The sequence below is a fragment of the Helianthus annuus genome, chromosome 8 (assembly GCF_002127325.2).
Source record: "Helianthus annuus cultivar XRQ/B chromosome 8, HanXRQr2.0-SUNRISE, whole genome shotgun sequence".
In the NCBI taxonomy this organism is placed as follows: domain Eukaryota; kingdom Viridiplantae; phylum Streptophyta; class Magnoliopsida; order Asterales; family Asteraceae; genus Helianthus; species Helianthus annuus.
In genome coordinates, this window is record NC_035440.2 from 148,278,004 (window position 1) to 148,299,923 (window position 21,920).

General features: G+C 40.2%; 2 long non-coding RNA genes and 1 pseudogene across 2 annotated transcripts; 2 read left to right on the forward strand and 1 right to left on the reverse strand.

Moving 5' to 3' along the window:
* Positions 1 to 6,395: 6,395 nt before the first annotated feature.
* LOC110871496 lies at positions 6,396 to 9,271 on the reverse strand. Its single transcript, XR_002553788.2, has 3 exons — positions 9,089 to 9,271; positions 9,002 to 9,054; positions 6,396 to 6,407 (listed from the first exon to the last, which is right to left on the reverse strand). It is a non-coding gene; the product is annotated as an uncharacterized LOC110871496 (long non-coding RNA).
* On the forward strand, positions 6,867 to 8,665 carry LOC110871497. The gene is made up of 3 exons (XR_002553789.2): positions 6,867 to 7,006; positions 7,518 to 7,585; positions 8,474 to 8,665. It is a non-coding gene; the product is annotated as an uncharacterized LOC110871497 (long non-coding RNA).
* Positions 9,272 to 9,475: 204 nt separating the features above from the next.
* The window catches only part of LOC110870610, a 34,043-nt pseudogene continuing 21,598 nt past the window's right edge, over positions 9,476 to 21,920 (forward strand).

Consider the following 21,920-nt stretch of genomic DNA (forward strand, 5'->3'; position numbering starts at 1 on the left):
TTAGAGAAAATCGAAGCAGTAATAGCAATAAGTAAGTGTGCCGAAGAAGATCAGGTCATGTATGCGTCAAATTTGTTCAAAGAAGGGGCGCTAGAGTGGTGGAACACAGTATTACAAGCAAAAGGAAGAAGGATGGCCTATGCTATGAACTGGGAAGAGTTTAAGAATCTTGTAGAAAGAAAATATTGTCCTGAATATGAAAATGAACAAATGGCGAATAAGTTCCTAAGCCATCGTATGGTGGGCGTAGAGTGTCGTGGTTATACTTCGACATTCTTTGAATATGCTAGAGTGGTACCAACGCTGGCTTCGCCAGAACCGGTACTCATTTCTCGTTATATTTGGGGACTAATTAGTGAAATCCGTAACATCGTTAAGGCTGCAAGACCACGCACTATTGACGATGCTGTGGAATTAGCTAACACCCTAACCGATGAATTGGTACGCACAAGAGATGAAACTAGGAAGAAGGAATTAGCTCAGAAAATTACCCAAGGATTTCGTATGGGTAATAACAACAAGTTCAAGAAAAGGGGTATCGGGCAATCTTCCACTCCGCCTTTCTGCAGGAATTGCAGAAAGAAACATTTTGGAAAATGCCATGAAATTTGTAATTTTTGCAAGGCTATAGGGCATCGTGAGGAAGATTGTAGGAGAAAGACCAAAATCTGCTATAGCTGCGGGGAAGCTGGGCATTTCAAACCCGAATGCCCTAAATTGGTTCAACCAGCAGATAACAAAGGTAAACCAGCTGACGGAGCTACTAAGAAGAATGCCAGAGCATTCCAGCTGACCACCCAAGAAGAAAAACTCATCCCAGATGTGATAGCTGGTACGTTCTTAGTTCATGATGTGTTTGCAAAAGTATTATTTGACTCTGGTGCAAACCAAAGTTTTATCAATACTTCATTCTGCCAAGCTCTTAATTTACCCTTAACCACCCTTAGGCAGATTTTTACAGTCGAAATAGCAGATGGGAATTCTGTTAACGTAAATAAGGTTTTGCAAGAAGGAAAGATAGAACTATTAGGCCATAAGTTTTCTGCAAACCTGTTACCTATGAAATTAGCCGGATTTGATGTGGTATTAGGAATGGATTGGTTGGTAGCCAATCATGCTCGAATCCTATGTGATAAGAATTCCGTACCCCCACAGGAGAGGAAATTTTAGGAGATAGACCTCGAAAGCCACTGAAATTCATTTCAGTAATGAAGTTGGCTAGTTATTCAAGAAAACAAGAAATGGTGTATATGATTTCCATAATCATTAACACTAAAAGTAAGGAACTTCAGGACATCCCTGTAGTCTCAGAATACCCAGATGTCTTTCCAGAAGAATTACCTGGGTTACCACCCGATAGAGAAGTAGAGTTTAGAATTCATCTAATTCCTGGTACTACACCAATAGCCAAGGCACCTTATCAATTAGCACCCACCGAAATGCTAGAACTGAAAAAGCAGCTAGATGAATTACTAATCAAAGGATTTATACAACCTAGTTCATCCCCTTGGGGAGCACCAGTGTTGTTTGTGAAAAAGAAAGATGGATCGATGAGGATATGTATCGATTATAGGGAACTAAATAAGGTTACAATTAAGAATCGATACCCATTACCTAGGATTGACGATCTTTTTGATCAACTTCAAGGCGCTAGGTATTTTTCTAAGATAGACCTAAGATCCGGATATCACCAGCTGAAAGTACAAGAAGAAGACATACCTAAAACTGCTTTCAGAACTAGGTATGGCCATTATGAGTTTACAGTCATGCCCTTTGGACTAACAAATGCTCCAGCAGCATTTATGGACATGATGAATCGGATCTGTAAACCATACTTGGATAAATTTGTAATCGTTTTCATCGACGATATACTTATTTACTCCAAAAGTCAGGAAGAACATTGTAAGCACCTGCATGCACTCCTAACTTTGTTAAGAAAGGAAAAGCTTTACGCCAAATTCGCAAAATGTGAATTTTGGTTGCAAGAAGTGGTCTTAGGACACATGGTGAATCACAAAGGAATTCACGTAGATCCTGCTAAAATAGAAGCAATCACCAAATGGAAGGTCCCGCAAACAGCTATGGAAATTAGAAGTTTTCTAGGCTTAGTTGGATACTATAGACGATTTATTAAGGATTTCTCTAAGATAGCTATACCTTTAACTAAGTTGACCTGTAAGGCCGTTAAGTTTGAATGGGGACCTAGACAAGAAGAAGCTTTTAAGATTTTAAAGCACAGATTGACGAATGCTCCAATTTTAGTCTTACCCAAAGGAACAGAAGATTTTGAAGTATATTGTGATGCTTCAAAATTTGGATTCAGATGTGTGTTGATGCAACGCAAAAAGGTAATTGCGTATGCCTCCAGGCAATTGAAAAAGCACGAAGAGAATTATACTACTCGTGACTTAGAATTAGGAGCCATAATTTTTGCCCTTAAGATCTGGAGACATTATCTGTATGGAAGTAAGTTTACTGTTTATACAGATCATAAAAGTTTAAAGTACATATTTGGGCAAAAAGAATTAAATATGAGGCAAAGAAGATGGATGGAAATCCTAAGTGATTACGACTGTGATATTCAATATCACGAAGGAAAGGCAAACGTAGTAGCAGATGCCTTAAGTCGTAAATATCATGAAAAGTCAAAGCGAGTCGATGCTCTTAGATTAAATCTACAAGTAGATTTAATGGAACAATTGAAGAAAGTTCAGGAAACAGCAATCAAGGACGATGCTGAAGGAATGAAAGGTTACATAAAAGAACTAGAGCAAGGAAATGATGGAATTTGGAGATTCCACAAGAAACGAATTTGGGTACCGAAGTAGGGAGAATTAAGAAATAAGATTTTAGAAGAAGCTCATAAATCTAGATATACCCTGCACCCAGGAAACAATAAGATGTACCAAGATTTAAGAAATAATTTCTGGTGGATAGGAATGAAAAAAGATATAGCTGAATACGTATCTAAATGTCTTACTTGTTCACAAGTTAAGGTAGAACATCAGAAACCTTCAGGATTATTACAACAATTAGAAATGCCTGTATGGAAATGGGAACTCATAACAATGGATTTTGTTACTAAGTTACCCAAAACCAGAAAAGGTAATGATGCGATTTGGGTAATTGTGGATCGATTAACCAAATCAGCTCATTTTCTACCAATAAAGGAAACCTTTAGCATGGAAAGGCTAGCCAAGCTGTACGTAGATGAAGTAGTATCTTTACATGGAGTCCCACTCTCCATTGTATCGGATAGGGATAGTCGTTTCACTTCCCATTTCTGGACTAGTTTCCAGGAAGCAATGGGAATCCGACTCAATTTAAGTACTGCATATCATCCTCAAACAGACGGACAAAGTGAAAGGACGATACAAACCCTGGAAGACATGCTCCGAGCATGTGTAATCGATTTTGGTGGTAATTGGGATAACCACTTACCCTTAATTGAATTCTCCTATAACAATAGTTATCATTCAAGCATCTAAGCTGCCCCATTCGAAGCACTGTATAGACGCAAGTGCAGAACTCCAGTTTGTTGGGCAGAAATAGGAGAAAGTCAATTATCAGGTCCAGAAATTGTACAAGAAACCACATACAAGATAACTCAAATCAAAGAAAGACTGAAGACTGCTAGAGATCGCCAGAAAAGCTATGCAGACAATCGCCGCAAGCCACTGGAATTTCAAGTTGGAGACAAAGTACTTTTGAAAGTCTCTCCTTGGAAAGGAGTGGTACGATTTGGTAAGAAAGGAAAACTGAGTCCAAGATACGTAGGACCATTTCCAGTAATGCAATGAATAGGACCAGTTGCTTATCGATTACAACTACCAGAAGGGCTAGCTGGAGCACATGATGTGTTTCATGTATCCAATCTCAAGAAATGTTTATCAGACGAATCCCTGGTAGTACCTCTTCAAGATGTAGAGGTAAATGAAAAGTTAAAATTTGTAGAGAAACCACTACAGATAGAAGATAGAAAAGTCAAGTTTCTCAAACACAAGCGACTAGTGCTAGTCAAAGTCAAATGGGATTCAAAGAGAGGACCAGAATATACTTGGGAGCTGGAATCAGAAATGAAGCGGAAATATCCTCACTTATTCCAGTAAATCTCGAGGACGAGATTTTTCTTAAGGTGGGGAGGATGTAATAACTCTCACTAAAATTAATACTTAGTAAGTTAATCATCTATTAAGGAAACCCTAATTGAGAAACCCAAGCAATTCTGCATAAACCCTAAAATTTTCATAAAAATCGGAATCAGGATCAGGGCCCCTAAAACTCAGGGGGGGGGGGTAAAACCTAGCTGATAATTATCACAATAATTCGTTGTCTAAATTTCAAATTCACAAACAGTTAACTCAGCAAAGCTACTGGACACGAAACCAACCTAGGCTAGGAAGTAGACCCGTCGCGCCACACGACGCGCGCAAGGGAACCTTTCGCGTGGCGCGAAGGGGGGCATTTTTCAGATATAAATAGGGGATGTTGGCACTTGAAGTTTGCTGTTAGTTCGACGTCCAAACTCAATTTCTACGTTGAGTTATAACAGAAATAGTACACAACACACAATTCACGAATCACTGCTGCCGCAAAACAGGGTAATAACTCGATCGCTATTACGATACAACGTCCGATCGATTGAAACTATCCAACGATTGTTTGAGTGCTGCTCAAATTGGGTTTATACTTTATCATTCATCGTGATTTCGACTTAAATATTTGAGTGCTGTCTGAATTCGGGCTATACTCTGTCATTCGTTGTGAATCCCCTGAATTGTTAAGTATCGTACTTGTAAATCGTTGTGAGGGTTTAATCTCGTGAATTGTCGTAACTGTTGTATTAGTTACTAACCCCGTTTGTGTGCATTGTTGTTTAAATTAGGTTAAACAAAGGCTAATCAGTAGGCTTATACTCTGCTCGTTAAATCTGCAATGTGAGTCATTCTCTTTTTATCAACTGTTACAAAACTCCAAATTATTTTCAAAGTTATAATTACAGGGATTGAGTCTATGTAATCACCAAATTACAGCCGGTATGTGGGGTTTTGTATACATTACTTATTTCCCGTCACCATTGGACAACGTGTTAGCCAAGGGGTGATCTGACCACAGTCACAGACACCATTTGGACAACGAGATAGCCAATGGGTAGTCGAGTGACAAATACTGTGGGTAGTTGGTTGATATCAGAAACATTGTAATCACCCTTAATACTGTAAATTATAACAAATGTGTCGTTTTCAGTAAACTGAATGATTCACTCAGTATTTCCCTGCTGATAAAACCTTTTTCAAACATGTTTCAGGTGATCTATTGTGATCCAAGGAAAGTGCCGTGAAGCACTACAAGCTTAGAGATGTGGCTCAATGTAAATTAATAAACGAAACATGTTTTGTAAAAAATAAAGATTTCCCAGTGAAATCACCTTATTGTAAATTATGGGGTTTTACCCCTAAATTATATAAATGGGCAGTTTTAATATCAAAAAATCCTTTATTAAAAAGACTTCCGCTGTTGCCTAAATTAAATACCACGGGATTTCCTGCCTCGTGGCTCTGGACCGGGTCAAACCGGGGCCGAGGGTCGTGACAAGTAATTTGTTTTCCAGCACTCTTAATTTGAATTTAATTGTTATTTGATACATCTCATGAAGGTTTTAATTTTGTAGTATTATGTTGCTGTTATGATAATAATTATGAATCAAGGGAGCTAGGGTGTGTGTTTTGTGGATTATGAATAATTATTACTTTAGGTTATGATTTACTGATACACTTTACAGTTAGTTTTAAGATTTGATGGATGGATAGAATATTTTGGAGTGTTAAAATTAAAGTTAATGACAGGAATCAACTGCAGCTATCGTTTCATCTTCTGCAGGTTCGATCATCATTTCTCTACCTGCAATCTAATTCTGGTTATTCCTTAATGTAGCAATCTGCTATTCAAACGTTGCATCAAGGCGTTCAGCCTCACCATCTGTTATCGTGATTGGTGGTGGCTTTGCTGGCATATCTGCTGCTCGTGCACTTCATGATGCTTCATTTCAGGTACACTAAACTCTAAAGAACATACTTACTTCAGTAATTCTGATAATAGTATTTTTAGTGTCATAAGAATAAAAAATAACCACCTATTTTCATTGATGTCATGCCTTTTCAGGTTGTTGTACTTGAATCGCGTAACAGAATTGGCGGTCGCATTCGTACCGATTACTCATTTGGTTTTCCCGTGGACTTAGGTGCAACATGGTGAGAATTATTTGACTGATTGATGCAGTACAAAAGTATATAAAATCTCCTTACATGTTTATATCAACTCTCATACTCTTCTACGACATCAATGGGAGATGGAATCACAACCAACCATGTAAGAACTTCTGGTGCCGCACTTGAGTCTCTTATGATCTGAACAACATCCATATCAATTATTATTTCGTACTCCTTCAGTTCCAGTTTTATCATCCAAGTTACGATTTTTTATGTTCTGAAATAACTGTTTAGCTGGTTTTGTTGAACTTTTTGGGCCAAACCGCTAACTACTGTTTCAAACACAAACAAAATCAAACCAGCTAGGCTGGTTGCTGGGAAGCTTGACGATTTGAATTTTTTTTTTGGTTTTTTTAAATAATTAGGTGTAACACCCCGAAAATATAAATGGTATATTATAAATTAAAAGTCGGTAGTGGCCACAACTAGAAATAATTAACCTAGTCGGTCATGAAATCTAAAAATAATGAGGAAATTAGTATTCAAACCCTTTATAAAAACTTGAGGAAAGTTGAGGGGCTAAACATGAAAAACTGGAAACTTGTTTTAATTAAATAAAACATTTCACCAAAACACACACACTAAGTGTGTGTTCTGGTCGAGACGTCCACAGGAGCCAAGGAGCTCTCTTACTCAAAACCCTAACTTGCTCAAATTGATCAAATCAAGAAAGCAATTCAAGTTTAAATAAAAAACCGAGCTCAAATTAGTGATCACCCGAGTGAAGGGATCACAAGGTATGTCGAATTTCATCTTCTAGTTACATCTAGAGTTCTTGATGAACATATGAAATCGAGAATTGAACTTGAATGTTTGATGTTTGGGTAAAACTAGGATGAGACCATGATTAGGAACGAACCCTAGTCGATACATTGATGAATTGGGGTTCATAATAATGAAAATCATAATCACCTACCTAGATGTTAAATGGGTTTTGTAGGGTGAAGATGAACACTAGAATTTCAATTATAAAGTGAGTAATATTGATTTCCATGAAGTAAATCTATATGTTATTATGCATGCTAGGCATAAAGAACTTGAAAATTTTGTTTAATCTTGGCCAAATAGTTAGTCATGAACTTGATGGCGGATTTTGTAAAACGATGCCCATTAGGTGTTTGTTAAAATGCCTAAAAGAAAGTTAAAATATTAAATTTCGAACAAAAACGCATATTCGAATGTTATGGCGAATTATGCGTTATATGATATGGTTAGAGTTCTAAACGAGTCGTTGGTTAAACTCTATAGGCAAAAGGAGTTGAATCCTCAAGCGGACAAGTCGGAGTGGATACGCGCTTTTAGGAGAAGCACTAAAGGTACGTAACTATGGTTTCGTTACATTATGCTTGAACATTGATCGTAGTTTAGTTGACTTCGAATTAGCATTATATGTGAATGTGGTATGTTGTTGAAGTGAAGAAACTCACTAGACAAACAAACGGGTCAAATTTATGTTATAAAATGGTTGTGCTAAAAGTGACTTGAATGTCACATTATGAATGAGTATTATGAAAGCGTAAGCGTATAAACGGACACGCAAAATCTGATGTAAATGACCCCTTGGTATTGGGTCAAAAGTTCAAAACTTTAACTTGGAAATGGTTTAAAAATGCATGCTTGAATCATTGAAATTAAGTATGGCGTTCATTACGTGCGCAAACCGTAGTTTGGGAGTGAAACGCTAATGAATTATAAGCCCGAGAATGGGTAAAAATGTTTAAAATCAATTGTGTATAGCAAACATGTAGTATACTTAGATACTAAACGGGTCGAATAATCAAAAAAGTGCATTATAGGATTTTAGTCTATAAATTTGATTTTGATGCAAGCAATATGATAAACGGATCTGTATTTTAATTACGGACGTGTAGGAAAAAGAATCACTTAAAACAGACTGGTAGATAAAAAGTTATGGCCTTTGAAAGTTTGATTTTGGTTAAAAATTGGAGCTGGGCAGAATATGCAGGTCCAGATAAGAACCTACTGGAAATTGATCTCCCCCGCGGCACGCGAAGGGAAACCCACATCCGGGCGCGACACGCGGGCGCTGTCGCGGCCCGCGAAATATTTAAGGTAGTCTCTCGCGGGGCGCGAGAGACGTAAAACCGTAAAATTATTTTTATTTTTGTTTATTTGATGTTGGAACTTATTTATACTTGTTTCTATGCTATTAAAACTAACTTTTAAGTTGGTTTTGATATTAGGTGATGATAGTATGCTTCCGGATGGCGATCAAGCAACGGACAAGAACCGAACACACATCCGAACAAAGCTTCCGCGTTAATTCATTTTGTTTTAGTTAAATGTGAAACATGTAAACACCTGATGCTACATTTTGAATGTTTTAAACTAGTACGGATGTTAACTCGAATACTTTAATCATGAATGAACGTTAACTTAACAAAGTTTTTGCAAGGTCGTATTTTTATATAAAATGCGTATTTAGTATTAAAATCGTGTTAATTTGAGACGGGCCTTACATTAGGTTGCATAAAAGGTCTTAAAATGATAAAGATGTTTCATGAATATAATGCATGTTCCAAAACTATGAAAGAAAAACAATAGCTAAACGGCCAGTTCAGCTTTAGATGACCAGTTCCAAGTTGCAACTATCGGTCAGACCAATAACTGTGAACTGAGCCTACTTGCTTATTAAACTTTTTGTGGAGTTAACAAGTATAATAAGTTAATTATGTCGGTGCGAGTATGGGTTGGTGTTTATAACAACTTACTAGAATCTCTTCATCAAGATAAGAAATCATTAACATCCTCTCAAAAGCCCCATCTGCAAAATCAGACATAATGCATTAAAAACTCACTTAAAGGAATAGTGAGACCACTAGAAAGAGTAGTAGAAACAGCATCCTTAACTGGGCCCAGAAGTTATTGCATGGTATTAACCGCCTGGCCCAAAACACCTTTTAGCTGCTGCGGGATCGACCCTTCATCTAAGTTAGGGTTTCAAGCACTCCTTCGGTATATTCTTCCTTAATTCTAAGTGGTTAACTATGCATTATAAGTTAACAAGCTGCTCAAGACTCTTCAACCAAGTCTCCCAGATCAGTTTCGCTTGCTTTCGTGGTTTCTTATCTCTATCTTGTTAAAAAATGGTTCCAAAAGTGATTGTTTTTTATCGATAATACAGCTCCCAAAAAGGAAGCTTTGCAACCAAACATGCAAACTCAAAATTCAAAAGCCCACCAGCCATGACTAAAGCTGGTGAGGTCCAGTCGAGCTTAGGAACAGAGCATCCAAGCTGTATAAAGATGGTCAAAGGACTTACTGACACAACATATTGGATGGTAACGTTATATTGTTATTGTATTCTTAACAACTTGTAGAGTTGCAGCTTTTTAGCTAAAAAAAAGTTTTATAATTGATCTGTTTTGGATGGCAGGGTTTTCCACTGTGGTTTGGGAAGTTGTTTTTACCAAAAGTTGATTCTAAAATGGTGATTGAAGATGAATACGGGGAGATTCATCATGTTAAATACAATGCTAAGAAGAGCGGGATGAGTGCAGGATGGAATAAGTTTGCAGCTGGATATAGCTTGCTTGATGGAAATGTTTTGGTCTTTCATTTGGTCGAACCTTACATATTCAAGGTACTTTTTTTCTATGGTTGTGTTCACATGATGAACATAAATAACACCAGTTCTTATTAGCAGCGTGTACGTTATTCTCATATAAATACGGATAATCTAACAAGCTGAACTGTTTCTGTTGCTAAAGGCATACATATGTAATTCTAAATTTCTAATTTGTAGGTCTATATAGTTAGGGAAAATGATCCGAAGAGAGAAGATGAGACTATTGCACGTTTAAATTTGGAGGTGCACACTGAACAAACGACTACAGGTCTGTTTTAGATGGTGCTATGATTGTTGATCCGTTTATAATTATTTCTTATTTTTTAAAATCATACAGAAACCGATACACCATCTCCTACAACAAATTTTGAACTTTGGAAATCAGATTTGGTTCAGGCTTAAAATGCCAGTTGAAACGGCTTTAAAGGATGCAAATCTTTCGCTTAAAGATATTGTTGTTGTTTATAGTGAAGGTAGGTTTACCGGAGTTTTTAAACGGAATTGGTAACGGAGTGGAGACATATGCAGAAAAGTTTGACGCTGAATTTGGAGATATGAAGAATTTGTTGGTTGCTCGATCTATGAAACTAAAGAAGCTCAATGTTGGAGCCGATCCGAAAGTTTGCAAACATGTAAGTGAATATGTTATATGTTATCAGTTTCGTGATTTGAAATGTAGATTTGATGTTTGTATCGGTTTGGTGTGTTTTCGGTTTCGGTATACCACTGTTTTGGGTTAAAAAGATGTTAGAAACAATGTTTTGGGTGCAAACAAATGTTAGACAATAAAACAGTGTTTGAAACCACTGTTGGGTTAAAACAATGTTTTGTGGAGAAAAAATGAAACCACTGTTTTGGGTTAAAACAGATATTAGAAACAATGCTTTGGGTTAAAACATATGTTAGAAAATAAAACAGTGTATGAAACCACTGTTGGGTTAAAACAGTGTTTTGAAACCACTTTTGAACCACTAAAAGAGTGGTTTACTCTTTTAAACAGATTCGTTCATTCTGATCAACAATTTCTATGGAAACATAATTTCACAGATTCCGTTCAATTCAAACACATTAACCAAAATGATCATCGTTTAATGTTGAGGAATCATTGGACTGCTACAGGAAGCAAGATTACGACTGCTGCAACTCACAATGTTAAGGTTTTTTAATTATTTATACTTATCCCTTTTCCTTTTCCTATTAATAATAAAAAGAACCATGTTAGAGTTGAAATTTAAGGGTTAACTGTGAATTAAACTCTTTTACATCGTTCTTATGGACTTATGCTATGTTTGTTTGTCAGCCTGTTACACTTGAGCTCGGTGGAAATAGTCCAATAGTTGTGTTTAACGATGTTGACATTGATAAAGGTGTGTTTAATTGATTTATACATCATAAATTTTGATTATCATGCCTTTCACATTTTTAATATTGCATTTAATGGAGAACACATATGATAATAACTTTTTTGTCTTCTGTTAAAATAGTTGTAGTGCAACTTCTCACAAGAAACATGTTGATAAATAGGAACAGTTTTTTTAGAGCTATGGAAGCTGAGCCTCTGCCTGATGAGAAAAAGAACAAGTGGAGAAGAGAGATGGATTGGTTACTTTCTCCAACTAACTACATGGTTCAGTTAGTTCCAGCTAAGCAATGCATGCCCGATGGCCGGACAATAGAAATAATGACACAAAAGGCTCGCGAAGATGTGCATCTCAATCTTCCAGCATTACAAAAGTTAGACGCCATGCTTCTTGTAGGTGATCTCATCACTCGCATTATAATTATTCTAAATTTTTAACAAAATGGTAGTGTTGGTCTAAAGTTATTTAGTGTAAATAAACAAAACCTTGACAGGAAACACTGAATTCAATGATGGAGATGGAGTTTTCGTATGATGAAGGTGGCAGCCGAGTAGAAGGAAGAAGCAAAAGATGGTGGCTTCCAACCCCACAAGTGTCGGTTAGTGGTCTTTCGGATGGTCAACGGAAGAAACTGCTTACCAAGCCAAATTGGTTCTTCAGAATTTTTAAGCCGCGAAATCGGTTAATGAGGCTATCTAGCTTGAAATGCCGATACCAAAAGCCATCAATGACGTGTTTCCTAAGGTAAAGCCTTATACAACGCTACGTGTGTTGGTGTTTTTTCTCCATTAAACGTTATTCATTGTTTTCGCTTCTACAGGAAAGGAAAGCCTTGGTGAGGATATGTATAGGATACTGAACAGAGCCTCCACAACATCATGTGACATGTGCGACTCACTGAGTTTAAAATCTGAAAACAGTGCCCAGGATGCCATTAACAGATTAGATGCAGCAATATATGCATGGAGAGACAAGATTGAGGAACATGACAGGGGTAAATCACCAGCAAGAACATCATGGTCATGCCAGGATCATGTTGCCGAACTCGACAAGATCGAGTTGTTAATAAGCAGAGCCGAAAGCCTTGCACAGGAAATTAAAATCCGATATCCAGACCTCCCTCAAAAGTTTCTAGATATCATGAAAATCCAAAATGCCAGATTGAGAAAAATTTTAAATTCTCATATCGTATGCATGTAACACCCCGTGTTTCGAAAGTCAAAGTTAAAGTCAAGATTGAAGTCAAAGGAAGAAAAGATTGCTAATTGCGATCTATCACCCCTTGCTCAATCCCTCTTTTGACTTCTTTGACTTAAAGTAGTCTAGTTTATCGTTTACGTTAGTTGTATTATGTGGAGTATCTATTAATAATCGAAGTTTATTCGCTATTTATCACATGATTAATCGCTTTATCGCTTATCGCAATCGCGCTCGCAACTCGAAATACGCATATTGGTTACTATTATACGTGTGTGTGTGCCTTACGTCTTACTTATGCATGTTTATTTATGTTATGTGTGGAAATCAATCGAATCGCAAATCGAAACGCAATCGAACTCAATCGAAATCGAATTATGATAATTAGTGGAGAAGAGATAGCTCAAGATATGAATAGTTGGGATTAAAAGTAATTTGAATAGGAAACTCTATCGCATTCGCATCGCTCGAAATCGAAAACAAAATATCAAAAATCGTCGCGCCGCATACTCGAACCAGATGCCAGCCGGCCGGATTGCCATCCGACCGGGCTGCCATCCGGTCGAGATGCCATCCGACTGGGCTGTCACCCGGGTGAGATGTCATCCGACCGACCCACCCTTTCCTCTTTTGGAATCCTATAAATACCCATGTCACTTTCATCCTTTCTACTTTTGGAAACTCTCTGACCGAATAACCCGTGCTCCTCACCTTTTCTTTGATTTCTCTCGATTCCGGTAAGATCTCGTCCTAAATTTTGTACTTTCTTAATCTACACGCACTCCTACACCTTTCTATCTTTTAAATCTTAACTTTTAACCGTGAAATCACTAGATTTGAGGTGTTCTAGGATGATGTCATCATGGTGTTCTTATGAACTTCATGTTTTGGCTTCAAACCACCAAGAACAACTTAGATCCAACCGATTTTCACACAAATAAACAAAGATCTTGCATCGATCTGAACATATTCATGGTGAAAAAGGATTGAAAGATGGTTTCTAACCTTCTTTCAACTCCTTTACACTCAATGCACTCAAAACCGATAGAATCGGATCTCATTCTAACCTCTACTCGTTCTTAGTGATGTGTTGGCTCAAGATCTGGATTCTATCCACGAGACCACCGATTTCGGGATAATCAAGAACGACCATCTTGAACCGGTTAACTGGTTGAACTTGGGTGATTCCTGTTCGGTCAGGTTACCGGGTTCGAGATGGGGTTCTATTGGTTACCACGTTGTCAAAGCGTCTCGATAAAACTACAAGCAATCAAAACGACCAAGTGAAAGATGAACTGAACGACCAGCACGGAGTGCTATCCGACCAGACAGCCATCCGAGCGACTGGCCATCCGAACGGCTGACACTTTAGGTCCCACACTTAACCAACTTTTTTTAAAGTTTGAGTATTGAACGAATTGATGTCCGATCGGACTACCATCCGACCGGATTACTCTTCGGATCATGAGATACTTGACTTTAACATTTAATCTATTTTTCAAACATGTTCAAAATAAGGATGCCACCCGACCGGACTGCTGTCCGATCGAGTGACGACCAGCTGTGGACTTGTTCTCACTAAAGTGTCAACCTGTCGGATTGCCGACCGGTCGGACGACCGTCCGATCGACCGACCGACCGACCTGAAGGGTAGAGATACTTCAATGTTTTCGAATGCTACAACAAAAACTTCAAAAGTCAAACCATCATACACAAACACATCCTTCTCAAAGGAAGAAACAATCCACTCGAACAGTCATCCGATCGGACTACGGTCCGACCGGACAACTGTCCGACCGGATTGTCACTACACGACCAGCTGTCTGATCGGATTACCATCCGACCGAACAACTATAAGACCCACAAACACATGTAACGTTTTACGCGTTTCTTATCGTTATGCTATCGTTCTAATCAGGCTAACCCCACTCTCAAGCACTCCCTTCAATCCATCAACCGTTGTGAGTATACTCGATCCCTTTTTGCTTTCGCACTTTTAGGTGTTACATACGTTACTTATACTAAATCACAATCGATCACACTACGCGATACTTTAAACGCTAACTGTTATCGCATGTTATACGTGACTTATTGAATGCTTATTTGTTATGTTTACACATGGAATGCTGTCTCCCTGCCTTAGCACCGATAGTACTATAGTTTGGACTCAGCACCCGTTCGCACGGGGGTTGTTAAAGACAATTATTTACATGGATTATAGTGGTGATCATGTATTACGAACGGCCTCGGGCAGTCAACCCGCAGTCATTGGTATCGATAGGTTCATGTCGATAACTAACATGCTTCGTTTCACTCAGTGTACGTGCTGGTTATGCGTAAACTATTTCGAACTGTATATGCTATTATCAAACTTGTATACTCGCCATTACACTATGTGTATTGACTTTTATTTTAACATATGTGACATGTGCTTAAGGTGTCTATTTGCTTGGAAATCAAGGCTAGGAAAGAGTCTTAGTTACCAACAAATAGTTGTCTGTACTTATTTAAATCTGAGTGGTCGGAACATGTTTATTGTTTTGGAGATATCGAAGTCTGTAATAACTTTGTTACTTGATGGGTTACGGTATGGGACGTGATAATTAAACTATCTGGTAAATTAGTTGTTATGGAATTTCTCTTAAACAATCTGTTTCGCTCAGTGTCGCGCCCCGATGTTTCCGCCATCTGTTGGGGTGTGACAGATTGGTATCAGAGCCATAACTATAGGGAATTAGGTAAGACTCGACCTAGTCCGGGCCGATGTCTTAGAGACCTAGTCTATAGTTAGGAACCAACAGACCGACTTGTACAAACCCTTAAAGGTTTGGTACAAGCTTATGCGATATATCTCGCCATTCTCGCTTACACTACACTATCACCGCACAATTATTCAAAACCAACGAGTAATTTGATCGAGATTAGGTGTGAAAACCGCAAACTCTCAATTAAATTGCTTATCGATCTGTATTTATCTATAAACGCGAGAATTCGCGTTGAATCAGGAGTGACATCCATACTTTAACGCAGAATTTCGTCGCTATTTTAACAAAAATCAGGAACCAGGTTGTTAAGCCAGGGTTGAAACCCGAACCTTGACGACCTATTCCGCTCCATTTTGCTTTACAAAACTCTCACCAAAGTCTCGACGGACTCCAACGACCTGAAGTCACTAAATGACCAAAGGAATGCGTGCCGAACGCCCAAGAATCGAGGCAGAAGCACGATCCTAAAAGTCATAATGTGTACAACAAGCCCTTGAGAATAGTCAAATCACTTTGGATAGTCAATGTCTAATAGCCGCAGACAATCTATTTCTTGATTTTTAGGTGTTTCGATTCTGAGCCCGCAACTGCTGACTCTGATAATTCGTCGATTTTATGTGTTTTTATGTGTATTTACCTGCTTATGTGCTTAAATTTTGGAGAATCATTCGATTTTTGCTTCTGCTTCGATCGATGCGCACGACTCGCACTGCACTTCTATCCCAAAACGCTGACAAGTCGCTACAATATGGACGAACTTATGCTATGCTATACTATACTACTCGATATGTTACGCGCGATCGCTATATTCGAACGACCCGCGAACTTTGAATGATAGGCTTCTGTATTCTAACTGCCTCTGTGATTACAGGTGTATGTGCTTTTGTGTTTCTGTGTTCTATGTGCTTATGTGTATATGTGCATACGTGCCTCTATGTGAATCTGTGATTATGTGCCAATGTGTTTATGTGATACATGTCTTATTGTGCTCTTAAGCTTTAGATAGAAGTAGACGTGTGATGTGAGATTCGGTTATGATGTGTCTGAGACCTATGACGATGTCTGTTGCAGACAATGTCAAATGGACCATCATCAGGACCTCGATTCGCGCGACTCACTCGCCAAGAAAAGAGGGACAAACGTCTTGCTGCCATCCTCGCTAAACAAGTGGCCAAGGCTGTGAGTGAAATTTACAAGAACGTTAGCAAATCGTCTGAGGAGTCTAGAACTGACGCTCCTAAAGTTGCTCCCAAGACTGCTTTCAGCTTCAAGCAATTCAAGGCATACGGACCGAAGGAATTCACAGGAGAAGATGGCCCAACAGCTATGTTCCAATGGTTCGATTCCATCGAAGTCACTCTTCGCCAGAGCGAATGTCCTGAAAATCTTCGTACCCTAAACGCTACCGGCGTCTTCCAGTCCCACGCATTAGACTGGTGGACGGCCGAGAGAAACAAACGCGGAAATGATACAGCTTATGAGCTGACTTGGGAAGAGTTGAAGGCCATCATGATGGATGAATTCTTCCCTCCCCATGAACGCCAAAAGCTGGAGGACGAGTTCTGGAATATCAAACAGAAAGAAGGTGACAACGCTGTCCTGACTGCTCGCTTTAAGCAGCTCAGCATCATCTGCCCCGATCAAGTCAAGACGCCAGACATGGCAATCAAGAAGTACATCCGAGCTTTACCCGACTGTGTTGCAGATTTTGTGCACGCCGCGAAAACAGCATCGATCGAAGAAACTTACTTGCTTGCCGCCGAAATCAACAACAAGCGAGTAAAAGCTGGTTTTTGGGATAAGCCTTCAAAGTCTCTGCATCAAGTTACCACCGCACCAACCGCCAAAACCGCCACCGCTCAACCGTCAAAGTCCTCACGCCGCAGGAAGAAGAACAACAACATCAGCTCCAGCAACAAGAACTGTGCTGTCACTACCAATGCTGCTCCACTGCAAGCCGTACCGGCTCAGCAGCAGTCTCATCACCGTCCAGCACTAGTTACATATGCGCCGCCAGCAAAGCGTGAATACACAGGCCCCCACCCTGCTTGCCCGACATGCTCATATCATCATCCGGTGGGTCTTGCCTGTCGTTTCTGCGCTCACTGCAATATGTACGGTCATGTTACTGCTAACTGCCGTACTGGTCCTTGTCAAGCCCCAGCTCAAGCCACTGCTCATCAAGCTCTGCTCCCAGCCCCGCAAGGCCAACAAGCGGCTCAGGCACCCGCGATCAATGCCCGAGTCTGCTTCGCATGTGGTGATCCTAACCACTTTGCGAACATGTGCCTGAACAGGGTTGTGAAACAAGAACCCCAGCAGCAGCAGCAACAAGCCGCACGCGCCAGAACCTTCAACATCAATGCGCGCCAAGCCCAGACTGACAACAACGTGGTCAATGGTACGTTCCTTGTGAATGGTATTTATGCTTCGTTTTGTTTGATACTGGAGCCGATAACTGCTTTGTATCGTTTGAATTCGAGAAGCTCCTTAGTCGTAAGCGCTCCCAACTCTCATCGACGTTCGATGTTGAAGTCGCTACCGAAAGAACTGTCGTCGTTAATTCTGTTCTCCGTGATTGTACTCTTGAGCTCAACAATCACATCTTCCCAATCGACCTTATTCCGATGCAACTCGGAAGTTTTGACATCATAGTAGGCATGGACTTTCTTCGCGAAAACTATGCTGAAGTTGTGTGCTTCGATAAGATGATTCGATTTTCGCTCGCGAATGGTGATTTATTATGTGTATATGGTGAAACTGCTTCGAAAGGCCTCAAGCTCATGTCGTGTGTCCAAGCTAGCAAGTATCTCCGCAAGGAATACAGAGCTTTCTTGGCTAACATTGTAGTAGCGGAGAAGGAAAAGAAAGGAAAGACAGAAGTGAAAGACGTTCCTGTGGTTCGTGAATTTCCTGATGTGTTCCCTGACGACCTTCCCGGTTTGCCGCCAAGTCGTGATATCGAATTTCGAATCGACCTCATTCCTGGATCCAACCCTGTTGCCAAATTGCGCCGTTCGAAATGAGTGAACTCTCAAACCAACTCCAGGAATTACTTGAGAAAGGCTTTATTCGCCCGAGCACCTCTCCTTGGGGCGCGCCAGTCCTCTTCATTAAAAAGAAGGATGGGTCGTTCAGGATGTGCATCGACTATCGGGGGTTGAATAAGTTAACTATCAAGAACCGCTACCCCCTGCCCTGAATTGACGATTTGTTTGATCAACTGCAAGGTGCTACGTGTTTCTCGAAGATCGATCTACGCTCAGGCTATCATCAACTACTCATTCAGGAGGAAGATATACCCAAAACCGCTTTTCGCACTCGTTACGGCCACTATGAGTTCGTTGTTATGCCTTTTGGTCTAACCAACGCACCCATGGTTTTCATGGATCTGATGAATCGCGTGTGTAAGCCATTTCTAGACCGTTTCGTCATCGTGTTCATCGACGATGTCTTGATCTATTCCAAATCGAAAGCCGAACACGCGCAACATCTACGTTTGGTTCTCGAGCTACTCCAGGGGAATCAACTCTATGCCAAGTTCTCCAAGTGTGAATTCTGGCTAGAGGAGGTTCAGTTTCTGGGTCACATCGTCAATAGTCAAGGTATTCATGTCGATCCCACGAAGATTGAAGCAGTTAAGAGTTGGATTACGCCGAACAACCCGTCTGAAGTCCGTTTTTTTCTCGGATTAGCAGGCTATTATCGACGATTTATCGAAGGATTCTCTAAAATCGCTGTGTCGCTTACCGCTTTTACGCATAAAGACAAGCCTTTTGTTTGGGGAACCGAACAAGAGTCTGCTTTCCAAACCCTCAAGCACATGCTTTTCAATGCTCCTGTTCTCACATTGCCCGACGGAAACGATGACTTCATTGTCTACTGTGATGCTTCCAACCTTGGCCTTGGTTGTGTTCTTATGCAACGAGACAAGGTTATAGCTTACGCATCTTGTCAGCTCAAAATCCACGAGAAGAACTATACAACCCATGATCTCGAGCTAGGCACGGTTGTCTTTGCGTTAAAGATTTGGCGACACTACCTGTATGGTACCAAGTGCACGATCTTCACCGATCACAGGAGTCAACAACACATCTTTGATCAGAAAGAACTTAATACGCGTCAACGCCGATGGGTAGAACTTCTCAACAATTACGACTATGAGATTCGTTACCACCCAGGCAAAGCAAATGTCGTAGCCGACGCTCTCAGCAGACGGAGTTATTTGCTCAGCATTCGTAATATCCAAGCCCAGCACGATCTCGAAACCCTCATCCGCGAAGCCCAGCACGCCTGTTTCAATGAACGCACTCTGAAGAAGGAAAGAATCTATCATGATGGAGCTCAACTTGTAAGTAAATCGAACGGGATCTTCCATTTTCTGAACCGAATTTGGCTCCCTAAGTGGACCGAATTTCGACAGATTTTGATGGACGAAGCCCACAAATCCCGATACTCTATTCATCCCGGTGCCGACAAAATGTACCGGGATCTTCGCTACAAGTACTGGAGGCCGGGCATGAAAAGGGATATTGCTCTCTACGTTGGGAAATGCCTGACCTATGCAAGGGTCAAGGCTGAACATCAAAGACCCTCTGGCTTACTCGAACAACCACCGATCCCTATGTGGAAGTGGGAGAGTATAGCTATGGACTTCATAACAAAGCTTCCGCACACGTCATCAGGTCACGATAGCATTTGGGTTGTTGTTGATCATTTGACCAAATCTGCTCACTTTTTGCCAATACGGGAAGACTACAAGTGTGACAACCCGAAACCTAGAACCTTCGTTGTGTCTTGATGCGATATACTTGTACGTTATGTGATTAGTTGAATGATTAAACTTAATGATAACGTGAACTTTTATGTGCTTTGTTTTGTGTGCATTGTATGTATATATGTATGTGTGTTATTGTGAACCGAGAACCCGACACGAAACAACAAGGACCCGACTCGAGACCATGTGGTCTCGAGTGAACCATAACCATTAGGCCGGTTTGGGCCTTTGGCCGGTTGGGCCATTGGGCCGAAAACCCTTAGCCGAAACCCATAGGGTGCACACACTTGGAACTTTGACTATAAATACACTACCTTAGTTAGTGTTACCATTTTGTTGAACATTACAACACACACTCTCCTACTTCTCTCTCTCACCTAAACTCTAGAACACAAACACACTCCATCATTCTTGGATCTTTGGACTTGGATCGGCTCACACACACACCCGGTTGGAAGCTTTTCACACACCCTCGAAACCCATAACCGGTTAGTGTTCTTAATGCTTTGTTGAATGTTAGTGTGTTCATGTTATGTTTGTAAGATGAGATTATGTGACAATATGTTAAGATGAGTTATACATAATGTTTTGAAAAGAAATCGGTTCATGAATGTTTCTTGAACTATACATAAATATTTGATGATGAAAATGGGTTCATTGTATGTTAAAAAGGGTGAATGATGATATTGGTTGCACTTGGATTAGATCCGAAAAGTTTGGGTGTTTATACTAAGAAAATCGGCTAATGAATATGTTTGTCAAGTAGGATGCATGCTAGTAAAATTGTATCTTGATAGTTGTTCATGATTTTGGGTGAATAAGTGGTTAATATGTTATGAACTTGTTGAATATGTGTTTGAATATGTGAAGAACACTTTGAATGATAGTTAAGAATGTGAAAACCCTTGTGATTTTGATCCATCTTTGACTAGTAACCTGATTAGGAAAACTGTTAGTGGAATGCTATTGGTAGTTTCCTGATTTGGGCCTGATTATAATGTACCATTAATCTGACCATATCTGCATCAACACGTGAACTTGACAACGACAGCTTACCGACTCGCAATCACCCGTTGCGACTCGCAACCACAGCGTTACAACTCGAGACTACGCGGTTGCGACTCGCAACCATAACAGGACAAGCCGAAACCACAGGTTACGAGTCCCGTTGCGACTCGAGACCTTAGCATGATGAACCGAGACTATGGTTGCGACACCGGTTGCGACTCGCAACCATCCATGATCAACACACAGCATGACTCGAGACTATGCTTGCGAGTCCGGTTGCGACTCACTTTTGGGCCTAAGTTAGTGGGCCGAATTTATGTGCTACTGTTGATGTGTTACTTGGGCCTGTTATCACAAGCCCAACTGTTTGGGCCTTACACTTAGACTGTGGATTGTGTTTGAATGTTAACTGTGAACTGTTACTGATTATACGTGATTGCCAAACGTACTGAACATTTGTGCACTACTTGGTTCGACTCTGATTATACGTGATAACCGTGATAGGACGTTATTGAATACTTGCGACTTGATTGACTTTCTGTGATTAACTGCCGAGCAAACCGAGGTGAGTTCACACCCTTTACAAAGCATGGGATTCCCTGGGTTGGGAACGGGGTTAAGGAACGTGGGTTCCTCGTCTACCTCGGGTAGGACGTCAGTGGTTCAGGAATGTGATTCCTCGTCCGGATGGACGGATAAACGTACTAGACTAAAACTCTATCACGAAGTCCCTCCTTTTTGTATCGACTAATCGCCGGGCCAATGGCGAGCGGGTCATTAGTTAGATAGCGCTATTTAGGTCTGACAAGCCTCACACCGTGCCGCAGAGGACGGGCGTGAACTAATGGATCTGGGGCACGTCAATGATGATAGACATTGATGTTTTCAGGGCACATAAACATGACTACAGTCAGCAATCGATACGGTAACGAGTCTAGTATACACATGGGGTAG